This window comes from Gorilla gorilla, chromosome 13 (assembly GCF_029281585.2).
Source record: "Gorilla gorilla gorilla isolate KB3781 chromosome 13, NHGRI_mGorGor1-v2.1_pri, whole genome shotgun sequence".
In the NCBI taxonomy this organism is placed as follows: domain Eukaryota; kingdom Metazoa; phylum Chordata; class Mammalia; order Primates; family Hominidae; genus Gorilla; species Gorilla gorilla.
In genome coordinates, this window is record NC_073237.2 from 121627935 (window position 1) to 121652839 (window position 24905).

A 24905-nucleotide genomic window follows, 5' to 3' on the forward strand; every position below is an offset into this window, starting at 1 on the left:
CCTAAAATAACTGCATGGTGAAGTTTATGATAAGCAAGATTTTAGAAACTGAGAAGTGGGAAGGCAGGTTTTACACTGAAAATCCAGATACCATCCAAACCAATTAATGGCACTTAGAACAAAAGGGAAGGGAGGGGCCGGCAGCGGTGGCTCACGCCTGTAATCCCAGCACTTTGGGAGGCCGAGGCGGGCGGATCACGAGGTCAGGAGATCGAGACCATCCTGGCTAACACGGTGAAACCCCGTCTCTACTAAAAACCAAAAAATTAGCCGGGCGTGGTGGCGGGCGCTTGTAGTTCCAGCTACTTGGGAGGCTGAGGCGGGAGAATGGCGTGAACCCGGGAGGTGGAGCTTGCAGTGAGCCGAGATTGAGCCACTGCACTCCAGCCTGGGCGACAGAGCCAGACTCCGTCTCGAAAAAAAAAAAAAAAAGGGAAGGGAGGTTTGTAAGTAGTGTGTGCGTATGTGTGAGAGAAACAGAGAAGAGAGACAGAGAGTCATTCATGCGAATAATGTGTCCTGGGCAACTGAGCGTTGTCACAGAAAGCATAAAACGCTCTACATTTTTGCTTTACACATACTTGCTCAGTCGGATTCTTCACGTCCAGCATTACTGCAGGCGGAAACCAGGGCCCAGGCCTGGTGAACAACCTTCCGGAAGACGATTCCGGACCAGGACACCCACGACCGCCTCAGGGGGCAGCTGACCTAGGGCTGCCTAAGGCGGAAGTGGGAGCCCCTAGCCGCCCGGGCGGAACTACAGCTCCCAGGGGCCACCGCGGCGCTGCGCACGCGCGTTGGCGTGGCGGCAGCGCCGCTGCAGGACGCAGGGAAGCCAACAGGCGAGTGGCGAAGGTGGTGGCAGCGGCGGCGGGGGCAGTCACCGGCTAGGGCGACGGCTCCGAGGCCGAGTGGCGGTCCGACAGAGTCCTCCGTGTCCTCCTCCGCATGAGCCCCTTGGTGAGTACGCGTCCCGATTTAGTCCACGCGCTGTGCGCGGCTCCCTGCCTCGCGGCCGGGTTGCTCCGGCCTAGGGCCGCAGCCTGTCTCTGACTGCCCGGCCGTCAGGTCCAACTGACCCCGGGGTCCTGGGCTCTTCCCGTCAGTGTCGGGCGAGGTGGGGGTCGGGGGACACTGGGTTAGACCCAGGGGAGAGATGTGGCGGCGTGCAGGAGCCAGGGCGGCCTGGGGCTGAGGAGAGAGAGAGACGCGTGGGGGATGGGATGGGAAGGGACAGGAGGACCGCGGGGCGGCCTCGGGTGGGGGCCAGAGACGAGAGGCCCGGCAGGTAGGGAACTGAGTATAGGAGGCGAGAACGAAATGGAATATCTTCTGAGTGTCGCTGATAAAGGTGTCGTGCTGCAGGGAAGCTTGACAAGCTGGACACACGGGTCTGGGGGCAGCCCACCTAACACAGACACTCACTATACTTGGCATCTTTCCACTTGCTGTCGGAGGTCTGAAAGTGAGGGAGCTGTTGGTTGTTTCCATCCCTTTTCTTTTAACTTCACCTTTTATTGACTGGCAAAATTGTAATGAGTGCTGGCTAGGCAAACCACAGAAGTACACCCAGGGTTCTGTGTATAAATGTGCATAAAAACAGGGAGACATAGTGATAGGTTCAGATGAGAACTAGGTCAAAGGAGGAATCAGTGTTTTTATTTTTAAATTTATGACGAAAATCAGTTCTGAGCAGGACTTTGAACTAGAGAGGGGTTTTAAACTGGAGTTCATTGATGGATAGAATTAGAAGGGTCCTTTCACTAGAAGGAGGATAAAATGACATCATTATTTTTATTGACTGCTAACTGAAACTTATTATTTCCTTCAGTTACGAATGTGGACAACAAGCCAGAGTAGCATTAGCAGCGCCTATGACTTTGTGATCAATAAAAATTACGGATATTTTTGCATCATGTTTACAGTTGCAGATAGCTCAGAATATCATTTATGGTTATCACTTCTTTGAATTTCTGGTGTTACTAGACCCGCCGTTAGACATTGTTATTTAATGTGATAATAAGGCTGTACATATATTATGACCATATTAGTTTGTTGTTTTGCTAATATTTCCATATAATTGGTTTCCCTTGTAATCACATGTATTTAATTATGCACTTAAAAGAAATGTGAGAAAGGGACCATAGGCTTCACCAAACTGCCAATGAGGTCCATGCACAAAAAGATTAAGAACTCCTGAAATACTTTGGGAGGCCGAGGCGGGCGGATCATTGAGGTCAAGAGATCGAGACCATCCTGGCCAACATGGTGAAACCCCATCTCTACTAAAAATACAAAAATTAGTTGGGTGTGGTGGCCCATGCCTGTAATCCTGGCTACTTGGGAGGCTGAGGCAAGAGAATCACTTGAGCCCGGGAGGTGGATATTGCAGTGAGCCAAGATCACGCCACTGCACTCCAGCCTGGCAACAGAGCGAGACTCCGTCTCAAAAAACAAAACAAAACAAAAAAACTCCTGAAATAGAAAATAAGGTTTTTTGGATTTATAAGTCTACTTAGAAGAACTGTTGTTTTTTTTTTTTGTGGTTGTAAGTTTATTCAATGCAAAAGAATCCTCTTCAGTTTTACTGAGGTGGCTGACCACGTCCACAACCAAATCCGTCTCTAAACTGGAATTCGGCTGCTGACCCAGCCCCAGCCTCAGCTTTCTTGTCAGCACTAAGTGGCACAGCACTCCGTCTGTAGGTATCTCTGTCAGCTTCCCCTCTTGTGAGTCTCGCAGGTCACTCACCCTCCAGACCTTTAGGCTGAGGCCTGCCGGTCTCTGGACGGCTATGGCGTAGGGTAGCAGGTACACTCTCCGGGGGCAGATGAAGGTAATCCCGGAGATACTGGATACCCTCATTGGTAAGGTACCAGTAGAAATGTCTCCAGGCAAACTGTTCCTTCATGTAGCCTTGAGACTTGAGAGACTGCATGGCCTTCATGACATGAAGGTTGGGCACGTTCTTGTCTGCCAGCTCTGGGTGCTTAGGCATGTGGACATCCTTCTTGGCCACCATGACTCCCTCCTTAAAAAGGAGTTCATAAATGGCAATCTGGTTCTTTAGAAGAACATTTGAATCATTGAAGGCAGACAGGATGACAGTGTAGACGAAAGAGAATTTCATAATCAGGGAGATAAAAAATTTGGATGGGATCAGGGTAGTCTTTTTTTTTGTTTTGTTTTGAGACGGAGTCTGGCTCTGTTGCCTAGGCTGGAGTGCAGTGGCATGATCTCCGCTCACTGCAACCTCAGCTTCCTGGGTTCAAGCGATTCTTGTGCCTCAGCTTCCTGAGTAGCTGGGACTACAGGCACCAGCCACCACGCCTGGATAATTTTTATATTTTTAGTAGAGGCAAGGTTTCACCATGTTGGTCAGGCTGGTCTCAAAGTCGTGACCTCAGGTGATCCGCCTGCCTCAGACTCCCAAAGTGCTGGGATTACTGATGTGAGCCACCGCGTCCTGCCCAGAGTAGTCATTTTGAAAGAATAGACCATAGATATTTCATTCAGGGTAATGGGGAATGAACAAAATAATCGGAAGAAGAAAGAAAAGTGAATATGTTGGCCTTTAAATTTTCGTATTAAGGCACCTCCCCAGTTCCAAGGGATTGCAGCTCTGTAAGCTCTAATGTAAGCCTGAGAAAAGAAATTTTGCTGTTTGCTGGTTTTCTTTAAATCATGGAGGTGGATTTTTTTTTTTTTTTCCCTGAGATGGAGTCTCAGGCTGTCGCCCAGGCTGGAGTGCAGTGGCGCGATCTCAGCTCACTGCAAGCTCCACCTACCGGGTTCATGCCATTCTCCTGCCTCAGCCTCCCAGGTAGCTGGGACTACAGGTGCTGCCACCATGCCTGGCTAATTTTTGTATTTTTAGTAGAAATGGGGTTTCACCACGTTGGTCAGGCTGGCCTCGAACCTCCTGACCTTAAGTGATCTGCCCGCCTTGGCCCCCCAGAGTGCTAGGATTATAGGCGTGAGCCACCGCACCTGGCCATCTTACATTTTTTAAAAGACAGAAAATTATTTCCCAGCACTATGTTGTGCTTTTGTGAGCATTTGGTTTCATATGGGGACTAATCATTCTTAGTACATGCTGCCATATAGGTTTGACTATTCTTCATTTTGTATGATGTAATAAAAGGGAAAGTCTGTAAGTGAAGTTCTTGTTTTGCTGAGGTTCTTTTACCTTTTACTGTGTGATCCTAGGTTGTTTTATTTCTCTTCATTCTTCTTCCTTCTTTCTTCTTCCTTCTTTTTTTCTGAAACAAGGTCTTGCTGCATTGCCCAGGCTGGACTTGAACTCCTGGACTCGAGTGATCCTCCTGCCTCAGCCTTACCAAGTAGCTAGGACTATAGGTCGGCACCACCACGCCTGGCATTGTTTCTTTTTCTGTTCTTCTTTTTGAGAGGGAGTCTTACTCGTCTCCCAGGCTGGAGTGCAGTGGTATAATCTTGGCTCACTGAAACCTCTGCCTCCCGGGTTCCAGCGATTCTCCTGCCTCAGTCTCCCTCCTGGGCTGGGACTACAGGCGGGTGCCACGATGGCCGGCTAATTTTTGTATTTTTTAGTAGAGACGGGGTTTCACCATATTGGCCAGGCTGGTCTTGAACTCCTGACCTCGTGATCTGCCCGCCTTGGCCTCCCAAAGTGCGGGAATTACAGACCGCACCCAGCTGCATTGTTTCTTAATTGCTCTCTTATTCAGTATGTTGAGGGCCACAAATTTGCTTCTGTCAAAATGAAAGCAAAGGAGCTCTAGAAAGGGGTATTGGTGCTAAAATTAACATTGAATTATAATCAGTATAACTGATTAGTAATCAAGGAAGTGAAAGCCAAAATAAGTGAAAGTGCATCAGACTGAGATTTCAGATTGATAACAAATCTAATGTTTTTCACATCAGATTGATAAAAAAAATTTTCATGTCTGGGCTGGGTGCAGTGGCTTACGTCTGTAATCCCAGCACTTTGGGAGGCCGAGATGGGCGGATCACCTGAGGTTATGAGTTCGAGACCAGGCTGGCCAACATGGCAAAACCCCGTCTCTACTAAAAATAAAAAATTAGCTAGGTGTGGTGGCGCATGTCTGTAATCCCAGCTACTTGGGAGGTTGAGGCAGGAGAATCCCTTGAACCCGGGAGGTGGAGCTTGCGGTAAGCCGAGATCGCGCCACTGCACTCCAGCCGGGGCGGCAGAGCCAGACTCCACCTCAAAAAAAATTTTTTTGGCCGGGCGCGGTGGCTCACGCCTGTAATCCCAGCACTTTGGGAGGCCGAGGCGAGTGGATCACGAGGTCAGGAGATCGAGACCATCCTGGCTAACACGGTGAAACCCCGTCTCTACTAAAAATACTAAAAAATTAGCCGGGCGTGGTGGCGGGCGCCTGTAGTCCCAGCTACTCGGGAGGCTGAGGCAGGAGAATGGCGTGAACCCAGGAGGCGGAGCTTGCGGTGAGCCTGGCTAATTTTTTGTATTTTTAGTAGAGGCGGGGTTTCACTGTGTTAGCCAGGATGGTCTTGATATCCTGACCTCGTGATCTGCCCACCTCGGCCTCCCATAGTGCTGGGATTACAAGTGTGAGCCACCGCACCCGGCCAAAAAAAAAATTTCATGTCTGACGATATCAAATGTTGGTGAAGATGTGGCAAAAATGGTAATTTTGAAACTACTGGCCAGGCGTGGTAGCTCATGCCTATAATGTTAGCACTTTTGGAGATTGAGGGCCACTTGAGTCCTTGAACCCGGGAGTTCAAGACCAGCCTGGGCCACAAAGTGAGACCCCTGTCTCTATTAAAAAAAAAAAAAATTATAAAAAAAAAAAAAAAAAGAAACTGCTGCCGGTTACTGTTAGGAGGAGAAAAAAAAAACTGTTGGTTGAGTGTAAACTGGTATAGCTGCTTTTGAAGACAGTATTTGCAGCCCTTAGTAAAGTTGAAGATAGGTGTACTCTATAATTTCACGTCTATAAGGGATTACGAATGGGAGGTAGTGGCAAAGGGGATGATATCTATAATTTTTTTTTTTTTTTGAGGTGGAGTTTTGCTCTTGTTGCCCAGGCTGGAGTGCAAATGCGTGATCTCGGCTCATTGCAATCTCCGTCTCCCGGGTTCCAGCATTTCTCCTGCCTCAGCTTCCCGAGCAGCTGGGATTATAGGCATGCACCACTATGCCCGGCTAATTTTTATTTTATTTTATTTTATTTTTTTAGACGGAGTCTCGCTCTGTCGCCCAGGCTGGAGTACAGTGGCGTGATCTTGGCTCACTGCAAGCTCTGCCTCCCGAGTTCACACCATTCTCCTGCCTCAGCCTCCCAAGTAGCTGGGACTACAGGTGCCCGCCACCACGCCCAGCTAATTTTTTGTATTTTTAGTAGAGACGGGGTTTCACCATGTTAGCCAGGATGGTCTTGATCTCCTGACCTTGTGATCCACCTGCCTTGGCCTCCCAAAGTGCTGGGATTACAGGTGTGAGCCACCGTGGGCAGCCCGTTATCTATAATTTCTTTTGAGGATATCTATACTTTTTTTTTGAGACTAGACACTACTGTGACAACAGTTAATTCTGGGAGGCAGAATATACGTGCTAAATTATTATTTGTATCTTTCCCTATTTTCTGCTGTTCATTTTGTTTTTTTCTTTTTGTTTGTTTTTTGAGACAAGAGTCTTGCTCTGTGGTCCAGGCTGGAGTGCGGTGGCGCCATCTCAAGTCACTGCAACTTCCCCCTCCTGGGTTCAAGAGATTCTCCTGCCTCAGCCTCCTGAGTAACTGGTACTATGGGCACGTGCCACCACACCTGGCTAATTTTTTGTATTTTTAGTGGAGATGGGGTTTCACCATGTTGGCAAGCCTGGTCTTGAACTCCTGACCTAAAGTGATCCGCCTGCCTCGGCCTCCCCAAAGGGCTGGGATTATGGGCATGAGCCACTGTACCCGGCAGGCTTTGTTTTTTTGTAATCCATAACTTCTAAATATTGTTTTTGCAACTCTTTGAAAAATTGTAAGCCTACAGAAGGGTTGTTCAGTAAACATTCATATACCCTTCACCTAGATTTGCTGTTAACATTTTGCCATATTTACTTTACACATAGAAGATGCACATTTTACTTTGGGAATCCGAGACAGTCAGATTACTTGAGCCTAGGAATTTGAAGTTTGAGGCAAGGTCTTGCTCTGTTGTCTAGGCTGGAGTTCAGTTGCGCTATCAGGGATCATTGCAGTCTCGACCTCCTGGGCTCAAGCTGTCCTCCCACTTCAGTCTCCTGAGTAGGTTGGGATGTGCTACCACACCCGGTTAATTAATTTTAGTTTTTATTTTTTGAGATGGAGTTTCACTCTTGTTGCCCAGGCTGGAGTACAATGGCACAATCTCAGCTCATAGCAGTTTCTGCCTTCTGATTCTCCTGCCTCAGCCTCGCGAGTAGCTGGGATTACAGGCATGTGCCACCATGCCCAGCTAATTTTGTATTTTTAGTAGAGACGGGGTTTCACCATGTTGATCAGGCTGGTCTTGAACTCCTGACCTCAGGTGAACTGCCCGCTTCGGCCTCCCAAAGTGCTGGGATTACAGGGGTGAGCTACCATGCCTGACCAATTAAAAAAAAAATTTTTTTTTTATTGGGGAGACAGGATCTCCCTATGTTCCTCAGGCTGGTCTCAAACTCCTGGGCTCAAGCAATCCTCCCACCTTGACCTCCCAAAGCTTTGGGATTACAGGCGTGAGCCACTATGCCTAGCTGCTAGAATTTAAAATAAACTTTATTCGGCCAGGCACAGTGGCTCACACCTGTGATCCCTGCATTTTGGGAGACCGAGGCAGGTGGATCACCTGAGGTCAGGAGTTTGAGACCAGCCTGGCCGACATGATGAAATCACATCTCTACTAAAAATACAAAAAATTAGCTGGGCGTGGTGGCTCGCGCCTGTAATCCCAGCTACTCAGGAGGCTGAGGCAGGAGAATCGCTTGAACCCAGGAGGCTGGGGTTGTAGTGAGCCGAGATCACGCCACTGCGCTCCAGCTTGAGCAACAAGAACAAAACTCTGTCTCAAAAAAAAAAAAAACAAAAAACAAACAAACAACGCCCCCCCCCCCAAAAAAAAACAAGAACTTTATTCTACTGGTGCTTTCTTAGCCACCGTCACAATGTTGTCACTTCTCACTTTACGCAGCTGGCTCCACTGAGGGTTTGTGAGCTGGTCTCCAGTGATGGCACATAGTTCTTATTACCTTACACGGTAACACTACCTGATCATGGCGTTCTGGAAATTGTGACAATATGTACTGATCTTTTGTTGGTGCAAGTAACAGTACAAAACTTGCTGCTCTGTAAATGTATGCTTCAGTTTCATTAGTTTATTTGGAATAATTACCCCTAACATTGTTTTTTTTTTTTTTTTTCTAGACAAGGTCTTGGTCTGTCATGCAGGCTGGAGTGCAGTGACGCTATCACAGCTCACTGCAGCCTCCACCTCCCTGTCTCAAGAGATTCCCTGCCTCAGCCTTCTGAGTAGCTGGGACCACAGGCACATGACACCATGCTTGGCTAAGTTGTATTTTGTGTTTCATTTTTGTTTGACCAGACGAGTTTTAAATACAAGTTTTGTAGTTTTTGTAGAGGTGCCCACACTGGTCTCGAACTCCTGAGTTCAAGTAGTTCATCTGCCTCGGCCTCCCAAAGTACTGGGATTACAGGCATGAACCACTGTGCCCAGCTACTTGTAATGTTTGTAGGTAGTTTAATAGCGAAAGTAGGTACATTCCAGTGATAAGACATTCAGTTTATTATTTTTTCCTTTTTCCTTTTTTTTTTCTTTAGGGGTAAGTGTACTGGAGAGAGTTGGTTATACATTCTAGGAATCTCAAAGGTAAAGTGTGATTTAAAAATTTTTTTTTAAAATAATTTTTTTAAGTTTGCCTACAGCTACAAATTTATAAGTTTTATGTAAGTGGAATCCTTTTTTTTTGAGACATATTCTCACTCTGTCATCAGAGTGCAGTGGTGCCATCATAGCTCACTGAAGCCTCAAACTCCTGGCCTGAACAGGGCGATCCTCCTGCCTCAGCCTCCTGAGTAGCTGGGAATACAGGAGCATGCCACTGTGCCCAGCTGAGTCCTTCTTATTTGCTTTGGACAGACTAGTACTTGAAAAAATAATTTTCAAATGTTTAGTTGAGTGTTTTTTTTTCCTTCAACTTTTGGGAGGCTGTTTTTTTGTCATACATATTTCCTTCTCTGGAGTTAATTTTCTGTTAAGAAGGATTTCAGTTATGTATTTTTTACACTTGAACTGCCTAAACTTGTGCTTGGATAGAATTATTTTCAACTTTAACTCCTTAAGTAATCGTTTTCAGGATATTTTAGTTTTTGTTCTTGTTTTTTTGTTTTTTTTTTTTTTTTGAGTTGGAGTCTCGTTCTGTCGCCCAGGCTGGAGTGCAGCTTCCCGAGTAGCTGGGATTACAGGTGCTACCATGCCCTGCTCATTTTTTATATTTTTAGTAGAGACAAGGTTTCACCATGTTCGCTAGGCTGGTCTTGAACTTGTGACCTCTGGTGATCCACCCACTGTGCTGGGATTACAGGCATGAGCCACCATGCCTGGCTTTTTTTTTTTTTTTTTTTTTTTGGAGACAGAGTCTCACTCTGTCGCCCAGGCTAGAGTACAGTGGCATGATCTCTGCTTACTGCAACCTCTGCCTTCCAGGTTCAAGTGATTCTCCTGCCTCAGCCTCCCTGGTAGCTGGGATTACAGGTGGCTGCCACCATGTCCAGCTAATTTTTTTTATTTTTAGTAGAGACGGAGTTTTACCATGTTGGCCAGGCTGGTCTTGAACTCCTGCTCTCAAGTGATCTGCCCGCCTTGGCCTCTGGAAGTGCTGGGATAGGCGCAAGCCACCATGCTTGGGCAAATGTTTTAATTTGTAAAGGAACTAGGACCAATAATTTTTTTTACTGTATACACATTTTAGAATAAGTTTTAGGCACCTAGCTGTTTGATTTCTGGTAACTAAGATTATAGTCAGTTAAACTTTACTGCTGGCCAGGCATGGTGGCTCATGCCTGTAATCCTAGCACTTTGGGAGGCCGAGGTGGGCGAATCACTTGAGGTCAGGAGTTTGAGTCCAGCCTGGCCAACATGGAGAAACCCCGTCTCTACTAAAAATACAAAAATTAGCTGGGTGTGGTGGCGCACACCTGTAGTCCCAGCTACTTGGGAGGCTGAGGCAGGAGAATTGCTTGAACCTGGGAGGCAGAGTTTGCAGTGAGCTGAGATTGTGCCCCTGCACTCCAGCCTGGGTGACAGAGCTAGAGTCTGTCTCAAAAAAACAAAAACAAAAGAATCTTTCCTTCTTTATGCTTACCTATATTTTCTAACTTTTCTGGATATGTTTCAATATGTATTATGATTTTGTAAAAAATTTCAGAAGGGTGGTTATTTTTTGTTTCAAAGCTGAAACCCAGTTTAAAACTCTAATACAGTGGTCAGAGGAAGTGGTGAATATCTTGATACTTCAGTTTCTAATATTTGATATATATATAAGTGAATGGTTGAGGCCGGGCGCAGTGGCTCACGCCTGTAATCCCAGCACTTTGGGAGGCTGAGGCGGGTGGATCACCTTAGGTCAGGAGTTTGAGACCAGCGTGACCAACATGGAGAAACCCTGTTTCTGGTAAAAGTACAAAATTAGCCAGGTGTAGTGGCACATGCCTGTAATCCCAGCTACTCAGGAGGCTGAGGCAGGAGAATCGCTGGAACCTGGGAGTGGGAGGCAGAGGTTGCGATGAGCCGAGATCGTGCCATTGCACTCCAGCCTGGGCAACAAGAGCGAAACTCCATCTCAAAAAATAAAAAAGAATGGTTGAGTGAAGGACTTAACAGACTACATAGGGGTTTCTATAAATTTTTTTTTTTGAGTTTGAAGATGAACCAGATACCTGATAAATGCTTGTGTCTGAAAGAAAAGTATAAAAGTATAATTTAATTCTAATACTCTGTGTGTGTGTGTGTGGCCAAAATTATGTTTTTGTATACCTTTTTTTGTAAGCCATTTAAAAAATACAGGCTTTAAACATACTCTTGGAAGTGTATAAACAGATACTGTGTCTGCTTGTTAATCTAAGATGTCTGTCCGAAAAGGTGCTTGCTTGGTCTTGCTCCCTTATAATGCCGGTACACCCACGCTGGAGACTAGTAGAAAGCATGTTGTCAGACGTGTTTAGTTCTTTTTTTTTTCCTTACCAACTTATGTGTTATTATTTATTTTCTGTGAATCTTTGGAAGGATTAAACCCACATGGTTTTTCTATCAGAAAAAAGACAAAACAAAATTAGTCAAGGCATATTAGTCTTTTTCCTTTTTCCTAGGATCAGAGTGTAGTAATATCCTGCCAATCTTAATTTTAACAAATACTTATATTTTTCGGACTTAGATTAACTTATTTTTTTATTTTTTATTTTTTGAGACAGACTCTTGCTCTCTTGCCCAGGCTGGAGTGCAGTGACCTGATCTTGGCTCACTGCAACCTCTGCCTCCCGGGTTCAAGCGATTCTCCTGCCTCAGCCTCCCGAGTAGCTGGGATTACAGGCACCCACCACCACACCTGGCTAATTTTTGTATTTTTAGTAGAGACGTTGTTTCACCGTGTTAGCCTTGCTAGTCTTGAACTCCTGACCTCAAGTGATCCACCTGCCTCGAGTACTGGGCTTACCCACCGCACCTGGCCCTCCTTTCACTTTCTGATGCAGAATTCTAATCTATCCCTTTGTTTTACTTGTGTTATTTATATTTACTTACTTCCATTATCTTGGCTACTTTACAGAAATGCATTAGGTCTAAAAGTTATAACATTTAAGGCTGAATTGCCAAATGTTTAAAAATATAGATTTCTGTACCAGAAAAACTTTGGAAAAACTACATTAATTCTTTTTTTTGAGATGGAGTTTCACTCTATCTCCCAGGCTGAAGTGCAGTGGCATGATCTCGGCTCACTTCAACCTCTGCTGCCTGGGTTCAAGCGATTCTCCCACCTCAGCCACCTGAGTAGCTGGGATTACAGGCGCCTGCCACCCTGCCTGGCTAATTTCTGTATTTTTAATAGAGAAGGGGTTTCACCATCTTGGCCAGGCTGGTCTTGAACTCCTGACCTCGTGATCCACCCGCCTCGGCCTCCCAAAGTGCTGGGATTACAGGCGTGAGCCTCCGCGCCCAGCCAAAAATACATTAATTCTTTATGCAGAGATTATTTCATCTTTACTAACTCCTTTGGAACCCGAGGAATCTAACTTTGATTCCTCTAAAACAAAGTCCTTTTAATATCTAACTATTGCAGGTTGTGATAGGCCAACTTGGATTCTGACAAAGTAACTTCTTATTAAGGCCTCTCTATGAATAAGTTTCTGTTCCTTAGTTTGAAAACATTACCATGATAATAGTAATGGTAATAGCTGACATTTATTGGATTCGTTCTCTTTTTCTTAGGCATTATGCACATTATTTGAAATTATGAATTCCATAATTCTATAGAGACATCTTAATGATTGATTTCTTTTTGAAAACCTATTTTAACAAACTGGATAATATTGTTGACTAGGAGGTTTCTTTTGGGTAGAACCACAGTAATGATGGTAACGCTGTTTGGAGTTTGATAATGAATATGTAAACTTTTTACGAAACACCACTCTGGTAAATGTGATGAAATGTACATGACAGCCCTCTGTTTACATTCTTTAATTTTGAGGGTGGACTCTTGGATCTTGAAACAGGCTTTACCAGTATTACAGCTCAGCAAAAATGCAGCTGAGGCTCAAAGTTCTCTTTCTGCTCCTTCATTCGGTTGTTTTGTGTACCCGCTGTATTTATGGAAGCAGCTTAGTTTATCCAGGGAACCAAAGCTTCCTCAAAGCATGGGGGTTGTGAAAACTTCCTCTAAGTTTACAGTGTTCTAAGGATTTTAGATTGTTCTTAGTTACTTGGTTTATCTTGATCTCCAGATTTATATATATCTTACTGAGTTGTCATTAGAGATTGTTAAATTAGATTTGGTGGTATTTAATTTCACACTCATACAATTAATGGAGGTTTATCTAATTGTGAAAGTTCCAGATAGGCACCCATTTCTAGATTGGTTGGATACTTCTATGTTATTTGTTTCCTCTGGGAAATAATGGGGTATAATTTTAATGCCATTGCCGTTCTGCTTATTAGTGTGCAGCTTGTTATTGTTGAACTATGTCTTATTTTGAAGTTTAGTACTATGCCCTTTTTGTGGCACTTAAAAATTTTCTCATTTTTACAGAATTTGTCTTGTCTTGAGTGTTTCAGTAATTGCACTAATAGGTCTTCAGCAGGGAAGAGCTTGGTGCCAAATTTTTATTGTTTTTCTTTTCTTTTTTTTTTTTTTTTTTTAATTCTTCAGCTAAGACTGCAGAAGAGGTGATTTATTGTATGGATGTTATACTTGGCCACAAGGAAACACAGAAATAGTGCAGAATGTCACAGGTCCAGGGCAGAGGACCAACATGGGCAGTTTTGGTTATGAGCGAGGTGGGTCTCAGGTGATCGGTGATCAGAGGGCGATGAAGTTCTAGATCCATTGAGACAAGCTCTAGACAGTAGCATGCAGTCCCACAACTTGTACCAGCATCCCCAGCATCTGGCATTCCATCTTTCTGCTCCTGTGGCCTCCACGGTGCAACAAGCTAGCGGTTTTCTTGGACCTCTGCCTCATCTTTCTTCTGTTGCGTATTCACTTCTTCCTCCACTTGGCTGTCATGGCGCAGAGGTTTCGAAGAAAATGGCGCTAAGGCTGAGAGCTCTTTTCTTTTTTTAAAAAAAAAATTACTAAAGTAATAAATGTTCTTTGTTTTTTATTTTTATTTTTATTTATTTATTATTATTATTATCTTGAGATGGAGTAGTGCTCCGTCACTTGAGCTCAGGAGCCTGCACTTGGCCAGGCTGGAGTGCAGTGGCGCAATCTCGGCTCACTGCAGCCTCTGCCTCCCCGGTTCAAGTGATTTTCCTGCCTCAGCCTCCCAAGTAGCTGTGATTACAGGCTAACGCTACCACGTCCAGCTAATTTTTGTATTTTTAGTAGAGACGGGGTTTCACCATGTTGGCGAGCCTGGTCTTGAACTCCTGACCTAAAGTGATCTGCCGGCCTCGGCCTCTCAAAGTGTTGGGATTACAGGTGTGAGCCACTATCCCGGGCCTGTTCTTTGTTTTTTTAAAAAAACCTAAAAACAATGGAAAAAAAATGAAGGGTTTTCTTTCTCACATATGCATGCACTTACCATTTGATTTGAATTATTTTCCCCCAAAATTGTAGTTAACATTATATATAATAAGTGCTTTGTACATTTTTTTTTTTTTTTTTGAGTTGGAGTTTCACTCTTGTTGCCCAGGCTGGAGTGCAATGGTGCAATCTCGGCTCACTGCAACCTCTGCCTCCTGGGTTCAAGCGATTCTTCTGCCTCAGCCTCCCGAGTAGCTGGGATTACAGGCATGCACCACCACGCCTGGCTAATTTTGTATTTTTAGTAGGGACGGGTTTCTCTATGTTGGTCAGGCTGGTCTTGAACCCCCAACCTAAGGTAATCCACCCACCTTGGCCTCCCAAAGTGCTGGGATTATAGGCGTGAGCCACTGTGCCTGGCCGCTTTATTCATTTTAATTCATTTAACTTTCAAAAGCCTGTGAACATACCCTGTGAAGTAGGTTCTGGTGTATGTGTTTGCAGATGAAGAAACTGAGTCATAGAGAAGTAAAGTAACCCGAGGAGGTTGCACAGCTAGGGAGTGGCAAACCTGAGACTTGAGCCCAGGTACTCTTGCTCCAGCGTTTAACTCCTAGACTGCCTCTGGGATCTTATGCATATTGTTCTGCAGTTTGCTCTTTTCGCTTAATGATGTCTGATGGACATCTTTCTTTTTTGTTGTTGTTGCTGGTTTTCGTTTTAATTTTTTTCAATTTTTAAATTAAAAAAAATTTTTCTTTGAGACATCTTGTCACCCAGGCTGGAGTGTAATAGTGTGATCTCGGCTCACTGCAACTTCTGCCTCCCGGCTTCAAGTGATTCTTCTGCCTCAGCCTCCCAAGTACCTTGGATTACAGGCGCCTGTCACAGTGCCGGATGTATTTTTAGTAGAGACGGGGTTTCACTATGTTGGCCAGGCTGGTCTTGAACTCCTGACGTCAGGTGATCCACCCACCTGGGCCTCCCAAAATGCTGGGATTACAGGCGTAAGCCACCACGCCCAACCTAAATTGTTTATTTTTTTGATGGACATCTTTCTACATGGTTTGAGTGTACCATTACTTATTTAACTTAATGCCTTTCAAACTTAATCTTGTTGCCAGGCATGGTGACTCAGGCCTATAGTCCCAGCACTTTGGGAGACCAAGGTGGGTGGATTGCTTGAGCCCAGGAGTTTGAGGCCAGCCTGGCCAACATGGCAAAACCCTGTTTCTGCAAAAAATACAAGAGTTAGTTGGGCATGGTGGCACATACGTGTAGTCCCAGCTGCTCGGTGGGAGGCTGAGGAGGTAGGACGATCACCTGAACCCGAGGAGGTTGAGGTTGCAGTAAGCTGTGATCTAGCCACTGCACTCTAGCCTGGGGGACAGAGTGAGACTGTGTCTCAAAAGAAAAAATAAAAAGACAATCTTGTTTAACATTGCCAATTTCATTAGTAATGATTTCAAGTTATATAAAAAGTCAAGGTTTTTGAATTGGAATAGTCATGGAACATTAGTATTTCCTAAGTAATGCATATTAGCTATTCATGTGTATTGATATTGTCTCAGTTGAGTTGTATAATAAAATCCGAGCTTAACCCACAAACCATTTATTACGAATGAGTTTAATTATTTTTGTAGTTATTCTGTCTTCTTTAGCTCTGGAAAATTAGTGTATTGAGGGTAAAATCAATAATCTGTTTGGATTTCATTTTCTTTTGACATCTTCCAGAATTCTGTTGTCGTCACAAGAAGTCTGTTGTGTTGATTTGAACTGTGAACACTATCTGACATTATATTACCTGTATTTTCAAAGTAATTTGCCTTTCAATTCCTTGTACTTGTGCCAGGCAGCGTTAGTTGGTAGTAAGCCCATTCTTTTTTCTACAATGTTTCACTCTTGCTTCAAATATAACAACTATTCTGTAGGCCAGAGTTCAAAACAAAACAAAACATACAAAAAACCAAATAATACTGACTAAAGATACTAAAATGTCACTTGTTTCAAATTTTTTCTCATTTAATATTTACTGCCTAATTTTGAAGAAATATCTTTCCAGTCTTTAATAAAAATGTTACACCTGTAATCCCAGCACTTTGGGATTACACAGGCGGATCACTTGAGCTCAGGAGTTTGAGACCAGCCTGAGCAACATGGTGAAACCCCATCTCTACAAAAAATACAAAAATTAGCTGAGCGTGGTGGTGTACGCCTGTAGTCCCAGCTACTCAGTACGCTGAGGCAGGAGAATTGCTTGAGCCTGGGAGGCGGAGGTTGCAGTGAGCCGAGAGTGCACCATTGCACTCTAGCCTGGAGAACAGAGTGAGACCCTGTCTCAAAACACACAAACAAATTTCAGATATGCTCATTGGAATGTGAGAAGATATTTTCAACTAAATTTAGTTGCAGGTTTTTTTGTTTTGTTTTGAGACAGGGCCTCGCTCTTGCCTGAGATGAAGAGCAGTGGGACCATCACAGCTCACAGCAGCCTCAAACTCATGGGCTCAAGCAGTGTTCTCATATCAGCCTCCTGAGAACCTAGGACTACAGGTGCATGCCACCACGCCTAGCTAATTTTCGAAATTTTTTTTTCGTAAATATGGAGTCTCCCTATGTTGTCCAGGCTGGTCTTTTGAATTCCTGGCCTCAGGCGATCCTCCCACTTTGGCCTCCCAAAGTGCTGTGATTATAGGTGTGAGCTACCATGCCCAGCCTTAATTACAGTTTTCTAATAATGTTTTCTAATAATTTTGGAACTAAGTAGCAGCTTGACTGATTCCTAATTGGAGCATTGCTCTTTATCAGTCAGTCATTTTTAAAATTAATTATAAATTCAAACATTCATTCAGCACCTGCTAAATGCCAGTCACTGTGCTAAGTAATGGGGATACCGGCATGACAATGTCCCTACTTCAGGGAACTTGGAGTTTTGTTGTAAAAACAACATTTTGTTGCAGACAATGTAAAGTGCTGTGGGAGAGATGAACCCAAATGAGGAAATATCTGAGTCAAGGGACTGTACTTGGTTTGAGCTACACCCTGATACCTAAGTGTGATTTAACTGGCCAATGAGAGGAGTGGACACAGGGCTGTAAAAACAGAATGTATAAAAGTGTAGTTTGTGAAAACTAGTAGAAATTGTCACTGGAAAGTCATGTATCCCTAATATATTGTGTATCCTTCAGTATCCCTAAGGTAATATGCCCTCCGTCAAGATCAGACCTTGCCTGTCTTGTTCATCAGTGCTTAGCACATAGGAGGTATTTAATAATTAACATCTGTTGAATGAATGAGTGAAGGAAGTGTGTTAAGTAAAGCATACTATGCTTGTCTGTTTTTTTTTTTTTTTTTTTTTGAGACAGGGTCTTGCTTTGTCTCCTAGGCTGGAGTACAGCTCACTGCAGCCTTGACCTCCCAGGCTCAAGCAGTCCTCCTACCTCAGCCTCCCAAGTACCTGGGACTCCAGGTGCATGCCACACCCAGCTAATTTTTAAATTTTTTTATAGAAACAGAGTCTCACTATGTTGCCCAGGCTGGTCTTGAACTACTGTGCTCAAGTGATCCTCCTGCCTCAGCCTCCCGAAGTGTTGGGATTATAAGCGTGAGCCACTGTACCTGAACTTGTCAATTTTTTGGAACGAGAATGAACTCATTATTTTAGTATATTATTAATGCCTGACAATTTTTAGATCATGTAATTTCACAAAACATAAAATGAGCAAGAAACTGCTCCTGCACTGAAGGGAGTAAGTTCTGTAAGGAGAAGTAAATGTAAATAAATCGTCATGATTCAACATGATATTTGTAAAAAATATTTGCAAGAGACACTCATCTATTGTATGGATTGGTTAAGTCCCTGAAAAGTGGTGGATAATTTAAAATGCTCACATTAGGCTGGGTGCGGTGGCTTATGGCTGTAATCCCAGCACTTTGGGAGGACTAGTCGGGCGGATCACCTGAGGCTAGGAGTTGGAGACCAGTCTGGCCAACATGGTGAAACCCTGTCTCTACTAAAAATACAAAAATTAGCCGGACGTGGTAGTGGGTGCTGGTAATCCCAGGTACTCGGGAGGCTGAGGCAGGAGAATCACTTGAACCTGGGAGGCGGAGGTTGCAGTGAGACAAGATCATGCCACTACCCTCCAGCCTGGGCGACAGAGCGAGACTCCCATTTCAAAATAAATAAGTAAAATGTTCACATTAGGCCAGGCAAGGTGGTTCATGCCTGTAATCCCAGCACTTTGGGAGGCCGAGGCAGAAAGATTGCTTGAGCTCAGGAGTTCGAGACCAGTCTGGGCAATGTGGTGAAACCTCATCTCTACACAAAATACAAACATTAGCTGGATGCGGTAGTACATGCTTGTAGTCCCAGCTGCTTGGGAGGCTGAAGTGGGAAGATTGCTTGAGCTTGGGACATCAAGGCTGCAGTGAGCCATTATCATGCCACAGTACTCCAGCCTGGGTGACAGAGCAAGATGCTGTCTGGGAAAAAAAAAAAACAAAAAAAAAAACTCACATTAAAATTATTTGATTGATAAAATGCAAGGGATAACATTATAGCAGGTCATTTAAAAAATGGCAGTCATGGCTGGGCACAGTGACTCATGCCTGTAATCCTAGCACTTTGGGAGGCCCAGGAGGGCGGATCATCTGAGGTCAGGAGTTTGAGACCAGCCTGGCCAATATGGTGAAACCCCGTATCTACTGAAAATACAGAAATTAGCCAGGTGTGGTGGTGGGCGCCTGTAATCCCAGCTACCCAAGAGGCTGAAGCAGGGGAACCACTGGAACCTGGGAGGCAGAGGCTGCAGTGAGCCGAGATCACACCACTGCACTCGTCTGGGAGACAGAGCAAGACTCCATCTGAAAAAAAAAAAAAAGACAGTCATGTACTCTTTTGCCCTATTACATTAATGTGAATATTACATAAATACTATGAGGAAGGCCGGCCGCAATGGCTCACGCCTGTAATCGCAGCACTTTGGGAAGCTGAGGCAGGTGGATCACTTGAGGTCAGGAGTTTGAGACCAGCCTGGCCAAATGGTGAAACCCTGTTTCTACAAAAATACAAAAAAATTATCTGGATGTGGTGGCACACGCCTGTAATCCCAGCTACTATGGAGGCTGAGACAGGAGAATCACTTGAACCCAGGAGGCGGAGGTTGCAGTGAGCCGAGATCGTGCCATTGTACTCCAGCCTAGGCGACAGAGTGAGACTTCATCTCAAAAAAAAAAAAAAAATTAAAAATTAAAAATAAAAAAAAAACACTGAGGAAAAGTATGTGCACAATAAAAAAAAAAATAGTTCTGCCAAAGTGTAGGCATCAGTATATAAAAATCTTTCCCATACATAATCCTCAGATAACATTATGATTTTTCCCAAATGTGCTTACTATTTGAACTATTATTTATTCAGTGACCTTTTTTTTTGATATGGAGTCTTGGTGCGATGTTCAGGCTGGAGTACAATGGCGAGATCTTGGCTCCCTGCAACCTATGCTTCCTGAGTTCAAGCGATTCTTCTGCCTCAGCCTCCTGAGTAGTTGGGATTACAGGTACGCGCCACCATGCCTGGCTCATTTTTGTATTTTTAGTAGAGATGGGGGTTTCACCACGTTGGCCAGGCTGGTCTTGAACTCCCGACCTCAGGTGATCCACTCAACCTCGGCCTCCCAAAGTGCTGGGATTACAGGCGTGAGCCGCTGCGCTGGCCAAAACATAGTTATTACAACTATTTCAGGAATGTTATATAGAATAAATGAGAAGAGCCAGGCACAGTGGCTCACGCCTGTAATCCCAGCACTTTGGGAGTCCAAGGCGGGGGCTCACCTGAGGTCAGGAGTTCAAGACCAGCCTGACCAACATGGAGAAACCCCGTCTCCACTAAAAATACAAAATCAGTCAGGCATGGTGGTGCATGCCTGTAATCCCAGCTACTTGGGAGGCTGAGGCAGGAGAATCGCTTGAACCCAGGAGGCGGAGGTTGTGGTGAGCCGAGATTGCGCCATTGCGCTCCAGCTTGGGCAACAAGAGCAAAAGTCCATCTCAAAAAAAAAAAAAGAATAAATGAGACCATCCATGAAAAGCCCGTAGTTGGTGTCTAGCACCTGGCAGGCCTGAAATGTGTGGTAGTTATTACTGTTTTTATTTCCTAAGCACCCTTATTCTTTACTGCTGATCAGTTAAAACTCTTCAAGCTCAACTGTTACTACTACTTTTTTTTTTTTTTTTTTGAGACGGAGTCTCGTTGTGTTGTCCAGACTGTAGTGCAGTGGCGCAATCTTGGCTCACTGCAAACTCCACCTCCTGGGTTCACGCCATTCTCCCACCTCAGCCTCCCGAGTGACTGGGATTACATGCGCCTGCCACCACGCCCAGCTAATTTTTTGTATTTTTAGTAGAGATGGGGTTTCACCGTGTTAGCCAGGATGGTGTCGATCTCCTGACCTTGTGATCCGCCCGTCTCGGCCTTCCAAAGTGCTGGGATTACAGGCGTGAGTCAACGTGCCCAGCCAACTGTTACTACTTCTAATAGCCTAAAAAAGATTTGCTATTAAGTGGAAGTCAATATAAAAGTAGCTTTTCTTAAACTATTCTGGCTGGAAAATATATTTCCTTTGCTTCGATTGATCAGAAATTAGTGCAAATGTAATATAGCTATGGAAATTTTGTTTCATGAAGTTTCTGTGTTTCATTTGTGATCACAGTGAACTGAAAGAAAAAATATTTTTAGTGTGATAAACACCATAATGTGTTAACAGATGTTAATGGGTTCTGGAATGTCATATGGGAGCCGTTCCCTTTTCTAGGCAGTGGTGGTTAGAGATTGGTGATAATTACAGTGTTCAAATGCTGCTGTCAAGTTTGTATAATTTTTCTTACTGAGAAAAGTTGCTAACTCAGTACTTGAATTTAGAAGTATATTATTTGTTTAATTTAAAAGGTAGACTTAAATTTTTGTTATTTTTGTAGAGAACAGTCTTGCTATATTGTTCAGGCTGGTTATGAATGAACTCCTGACCTCAAGCAGTCCTCCTGCCTCAGCCTCCCAAAGTGCTGGGATCACAGGTGGGAGCCACTGTGCCCAACCTAGAGTTTATTTTTTAGATCAATTTTAGCTTTACAGAAAAATTGAGATGATGGTACAGAGACAGCATCAAGATCAAGTCTTCATATTATTAACATCTTATAGTAGCATAGTACATTTGTTTCAATTATGACAGTTTGTTACAATATTGTGAACTAATATCGATAAATTATCATTAAATAAGGTTCATACTTTATTCCAATTTCCTCAGTTTTTACCTAGTGTCCTTTTTCTGTTCAGGATCCCATTCAGCATACTATATTACATTTAGATGTTATTGTGTAATTTTTAATTAGATTGTCTTGAATTAGATACATTAATGTATGTGTGTGGATGAAGCACACTATATTACTCATAATGCTCTTAAAGATAATTGGCTTTTTTTTTTTTTTTTGATGGAGTCTCGCTCTGTCACCCAGGCTGGAATACAGTAGTGGGATCTGTGCTCACTGCAATCTCTGCCTCCTCTCTGGTTCAAGTGATTCTTCTGCCTCAGCCTCCCAAGTAGCTGGGATTACAATAGGCACCTGCCACTACACCTGGCTTATTTTTAAAAAATTTTAATTTTAGTGGCTCATGCCTGTAATCCCAACACTTTGGAACGCCGAGGTGGGCGGATCACAAGATCAAGAGATTGAGACCATCCTGGCCAACATGGTGAAACCCCGTCTCTACTAAAAATACAAAAATTAGCTGGGCATAGTGGCGTATGCCTGTAGTCCCAGCTACTTGGGAGGCTGAGGCAGGAGAATCACTTGAACCCAGGAGGCGGAGGTTGCAGTGAGCTGAGATCACGCCACTGCACTCCAGCCTGGCAACAGAGCGAGACTCCATCTCAAAAAATAAAATAAATAAAAAGTTTTAATTTTAATTTTAATTTTTAGTAAAAACGGGGTTTCACCATGTTGGTCAGGCTGGTCTTGAATTCCTGGCCTCAAGCAATCCACCTGCCTTGGCGTCCCAAAGTGCTGGGATTACAAGCATGAGCCGCCACTCCTGGCCTGATAGTCGGCTTTTACTTTTACTTTTAGTTAAGTCTTTTACACATGTAGGTTTCATAATGTTAGCAGGTAGTCTGTTTTACCTCTTTAGTTACGACTTTGATATTTCCCACTTACTTTGATGAAAAGGTCATTTTGGTCAATTTTGTTATGTGATGGATATGGCGTCTTGTCTCATTGCCCCTGGGAAATGATAAAAAGTTACCCTACCTTTTAATTGATAAGAATAATGATATCCTACACTCTGCAGCAATTTTTACTTTACAGTTATCTTACAGTATACCATCTGAGATAGATAAGGGCATCATCCCAATTTTGAAGATGAGGAAATAAACTTTGGTGAAGTGCCTAGCCACAAGTCACGTTGCCAATAGGTGTCAGAGTTCAGTCTTAAATTCATCAGATCTTCTGACTCCAGTTTTAGTATTCTTTCGCCTATGTTAATTAAAATAGTCTTTGTAGAAATTAAGAAAGTAGGAAATGGTCTTTTTTTAATGAGTTTCTAACAACATTATTTCTGAAATTGTTGGGTTAATAAAGAGGTGATTCATTTGTTCACCTGAATTCTAGCTGTTACTTAAAGTTTATTTTTATTTTTATTTATTTATTTATTTATTTATTTATTTATTTATTTATTTATTTATGTTTGAGAGGGAGTTTTGCTCTGTCGCCCAGGCTGGAGTGCAATGGCGTGATCTCGGCTCACCACAGCCTCCGCCTCCCAGGTTCAAGCAATTCTCCTGCTTTAGCCTTCTGAGTAGCTGGGATTACAGGCATGCACCACCACACCCAGCTAATTTTGTATTTTTAGTCGAGACTGGGTTTCACCATGTTGGTCAGGCTGGTCTCGAACTCCTGACCTCAGATGATCCATCCACCTCGGCCTCCCAAAGTGCTGGGATTACAGGTGTGAGCCACCGCGCCCATCTTATTATTTTTATTTTTTAGACAGGGTCGTGCTGTGTTGCCCAGGCTGAAGTGCAGTGTGGCGCAGTCTTGGCTCACTGCAGCCTTGACCTCCCCAGCTCAAGTGATCCTCCGCCTTCAGCCTCTGGAATAGCTGACACCACAGGCGTACATCCCTCCACCTGGCTATTTATTATTATTTGTAGAGATGGGGTCTCCCTGTATTGACCAGGCTGGTCCCAAACTCCTGGGCTCAAGTGGTCCTCTCACCTTGGCCTCCTGAAGTGTTGGGATTATAGGTGTGAGACACCACACCTGGCCTTACTTTGAGTTTTGAATTGCTAGATACATATCATTAATTTGGGATACCGTTAATTAGAAATTCTCAATAGCGAAAACTTGAAATGTGATTCTTATCCCATAAAAAGTTGGAAATATTTTTTTTCCTACCTTAGAGACCATCTCTTTAGTCAGAGGAGTTCGTTTAGATATAGTTGTTAACATTTGTAATATATGTGTTATCCTTGAAACTTTTTTTTTTTCTTTTTTTGATATGGAGTCTCGCTCTGTCACCCAGGCTGGAGTGCAGTGGCATGATCTCAGCTCACTGCAGCCTCTGCCTCCCGGGTTCAAGTGATTCTCCTGCGTCAGGCTTCCCAAGTAGCCAGGACTACAGGTACGTGCCACCATGCCTGGCTAATTTTTTTGAATTTTTAGTAGAGATGGGGTTTTGCCATGTTGGCCAGGCTGGTCTTGAACTCCTGACCTCAAGTGATCCACCCGCCTTGGCCTCCCAAAGTGCTGGGATTACAGGCGTGAGTCACTGAGCCCCGCCAGAACTTTTTTTTTTTTTTTTTTTTGAGATGGAGACTCACTCTTGACATCTAGGCCGAAGTGCAGTGGTGCGATCTCAGCTCGCTGGAACTTCCACCTCCCAGGTTCAAGCAGTTCTCCTGCCTTAACCTCCTGAGTAGCTGGTGGTGCACACCACCATGCCCAGCTAATTTTTTGTATTTTTAGTAGAGATGGGAGTTCACCATGCTGGCCAGGGTGGTCTCGATCTCCTGACCTCATGATCCGCTCGCCTCAGCTTCCCAAAGTGCTGGGATTACAGGTGTGAGCCACCGCGCCTGGCAACTTTTTTTTTTTTAAAGAGACGGGGTCTCGTTATGTTGCCCAGGCTGTTCTCGAACTCCTGGCCTCAAGTGATCCTCCCTCCTCGGCCTCCCAAAGCACTGACTGACAGGCTTGAGACACCACACCTCTGGCCTCCTTCAGAATTTTAATGTGCAGTCATGGGTCCTTAATGAGAGGGATACATTCTGAGAAATGTGTCATTAGGCAGTGTCATTGTGTAAACATTATAGAGTGTGTTTACACAAACTTAGGTGGCATAGTCCCCTGCTCTCCTAAGCTATATGGCATAGCCTATTTTCTTCTGGGCTACAAACCTGTATAGCATGTTACTGTACTGAATACTCTAGGCAATTGTAACATAATAGTAAGTGCTTGTGTATCTAAACATAGAAAAATAGTACAGTAAGAATATTGTATAAAAGCTCCATTATAATCTCATGGGCCCACTGGAGTTTCACCATGGTTGACTGAAAGGTCTTTATGTGGCACATGACTGTATTTTGTAATTCATAAATTTCACCTTATCAGGCAGTGCCTC

At 44.0% G+C, this 24905-nt stretch overlaps 1 protein-coding gene and 1 pseudogene across 21 annotated transcripts in view; one reads left to right on the forward strand and one right to left on the reverse strand.

Moving 5' to 3' along the window:
- The first annotated feature begins 205 nt into the window (after positions 1-205).
- Positions 206-24905, forward strand: part of GAPVD1 (GTPase activating protein and VPS9 domains 1) — a 109597-nt gene continuing 84897 nt past the window's right edge. For 6 of the 21 annotated variants that reach the window (XM_019034024.4, XM_055351906.2, XM_019034023.4 and 3 more), the window contains exon 1: positions 789-960. The gene's annotated coding sequence lies outside the window, so the exon portion shown is untranslated. Of the gene's footprint in view, positions 961-8816; positions 8866-24905 lie in introns of all 21 variants that reach the window. The other 15 variants (XM_055351914.2, XM_019034025.4, XM_063696777.1 and 12 more) reach the window with 8 other exon arrangements.
- LOC101127300 (small ribosomal subunit protein eS10-like) lies at positions 2554-3130 on the reverse strand (annotated as a pseudogene).